We start from the raw sequence: 3,067 nt of genomic DNA, 5'->3' as shown, positions 1-3,067 counted from the left end.
CGATAAAAATTATATTTTTTTAAAAAAACCTGACCTCCTTATATACCCACGAAAAAGACAGGACCACTTACTGACGGTTCTGAAAAAAACTTCTGAGATCAAACCCCACCCACAACGATACAAATAACCCAATACAACCAGACTAAACTTTACTAGACTAAAAACACTACAAACAAGTTCTCCTCACCAAGGGAATAAATAATAAAATAAGGAATAAAAAATACAATAACACAATTCACCCGGAGAACTTAATCTATCCCACAAGAGAGGAATGTAACTATATTCCACCAATCCTATTATTAAATCTTAAAAACCTCTAAGAACTTTAATAACTCGACCAATAAATAGGAAAGGAATGTAACTATATTCCACCAATCCTATTTTTAAATCTTGAAACCTCTAAGAACTTTAATAACTCGACCAATAAATAGGAGAGGAATGCAACTGTATTCCACCAATCCTATTATTAAATCTTTAAACCTCTAAGAACTTTAATATCTCGACCAATAAATAGGAGAGGAATGCAACTGTATTCCACCAATCCTATTATTAAATCTTAAAAACCTCTAACAACCGCTAAAACGATTAAAATTATTTTTTTAAACTGACCTCCTTATATACCCACGGAAAAGACAGGACCGCTTACTGACGGTTCTGAAAAAACTTCTGAGATCAAACCCCGCCCGCAACGATCAAAATAACCCAATACAACCAAACTAAACTTTAATGGACTAAAAAAACTACAATACAAGTTCTCCTCACCAAGGGAATAAAGAATAAAATAAGGAATAAAAAATACAATAACACAATTTACCCGGAGAGCTTAATCCAGCCCATAAGAGAGGAATGTAACTATATTCCACCAATCCTGTTATTAAATCTTAAAAACCTCTAAGAACTTTAATATCTCGACCAATAAATAGGAAAGGAATGTAACTATATTCCACCAATCCTATTTTTAAATCTTGGAACCTCTAAGAACTTTAATAACTCGACCAATAAATAGGAGAGGAATGCAACTGTATTCCACCAATCCTATTATTTAATCTTTAAACCTCTAAGAACTTCAATATCTCGACCAATAAATAGGAGAGGAATGCAACTGTATTCCACCAATCCTATTATTAAATCTTAAAAACCTCTAACAACCGCTAAAACGATTAAAATTATTTTTGTAAACTGACCTCCTTATATACCCACGGAAAAGACAGGACCGCTTACTGACGGTTCTGAAAAAACTTCTGAGATCAAACCCCGCCCGCAACGATCAAAATAACCCAATACAACCAAACTAAACTTTAATGGACTAAAAAAACTACAATACAAGTTCTCCCCACCAAGGGAATAAAGAATAAAATAAGGAATAAAAAATACAATAACACAATTTACCCGGAGAGCTTAATCCAGCCCATAAGAGAGGAATGTAACTATATTCCACCAATCCTGTTATTAAATCTTAAACCTCTAAGAACTTCAATATCTCGACCAATAAATAGGAGAGGAATGTAACTATATTCCACCAATCCTATTTTTAAATCTTAAAAACCTCTAACAACCGCTAAAACGATTAAAACAATTTTTTAAAACCTGACCTCCTTATATACCCACGAAAAAGACAGGACCGCTTACTGACGGTTCTGAAGACAACTTCTGAGATCGAACCCCACCCACAATGATACAAATAACCCAATACAACCAGACTAAACTTTACCAGACTAAAAACACTACAAACAAGTTCCCCTCACCAAGGGAATAAAGAATAAAATAAGGGACAAAAAATACAATAACACAATTTACCCGGAAAACTTAATCCATCCCACAAGACAGGAATGTAACTATATTCCACCAATCCTATTATTAAATCTTAAAAACCTCTAAGAACTTTAGTATCTCGACCAATAAATAGGAGAGGAATGTAACTATATTCCACCAATCCTATTTTTAAATCCTAAAAACCTCTAACAACCGCTAAAACGATTAAAATTATTGTTTTAAAAACTGACCTCTTTATATACCCACAAAGAAGACAGGACCGCTTACTGACGGTTCTGCAAAAAACTTCTGAGATCAAACCCCACCCACAACGAGACAAATAACCCAATACAACCAAACTAAATTTTACTAGACTAAAAACACTACAAAACAAGTTCTCCTCACCAAGGGAATAAAGAATAAAATAAGGAATAAAAAATACAATAACACAATTTACCCGGAGAACTTAATCCTTAATCCAAACACAGCCAACTCCAACCAAAACAAACCCGACAACCAACTACAAACGAACTTGGATACACACAAATAAAAAAAAGAATGGACTGAAACCACAAGAATAAAATAAGAAAACAAAAGAAATTATCCAACCAAGAAGAAAAACATCGGAAAAAGTACTTTAACACACAAAACAAAACTACAACAAGGATGATCACCTGGATCAAGAGGCAACCGGGACCCCACGGGCACACACCAGAGGATAACAGGGGACAGAAATAACACCTGAAGTACACTTGATGACCACAAGACTTGAAGATTTCCTGCTGAAGATCCCAAGAACCTCCAGGGCAACCACTCCAGAAAAAATCAAAAGCTCTTTTGAGAGCTATGAGCAAATTTTCCTCCTCCGCCAAGCCTCCAGAAGAACAACCAGCCCCATGGACCACGGACCTCCTCCTCCAAGCCTCCAGAAGAACGGCCAGCCACACGGACCACGGACCAGGCCTCCTCCTCCTCCAAGCCTCCAGAAGAACGACCAACCTCATGGACCACGGACCTCCTCCTCCAAGCCTCCAGAAGAACAGCCAGCCCCACGGACCAGAGAAACACCGACTTCACAGCCGACACAGACACCGTTCAAGGTAAGTCAACAAAGTAACTCTCACTAGGGAACACCTCTCAAGGTAAGTGAACAAAGTAACTCCCACTAGGGAATACCTCAATCTCCTTCCAAAACTAATATTATGGGACTACAAAAAAGGTAACAATTCCTAAAATACCAAAACCTTTTAAACAAAAAATACATGAAAATAGAAAACAAAACGATGAATATAAAAATAACCAACGGTGACAGTGT

This window comes from Cololabis saira, unplaced genomic scaffold (genome assembly GCF_033807715.1).
Source record: "Cololabis saira isolate AMF1-May2022 unplaced genomic scaffold, fColSai1.1 scf029, whole genome shotgun sequence".
Lineage (NCBI taxonomy): Eukaryota > Metazoa > Chordata > Actinopteri > Beloniformes > Belonidae > Cololabis > Cololabis saira.
This window is presented reverse-complemented; position numbering follows the sequence as displayed.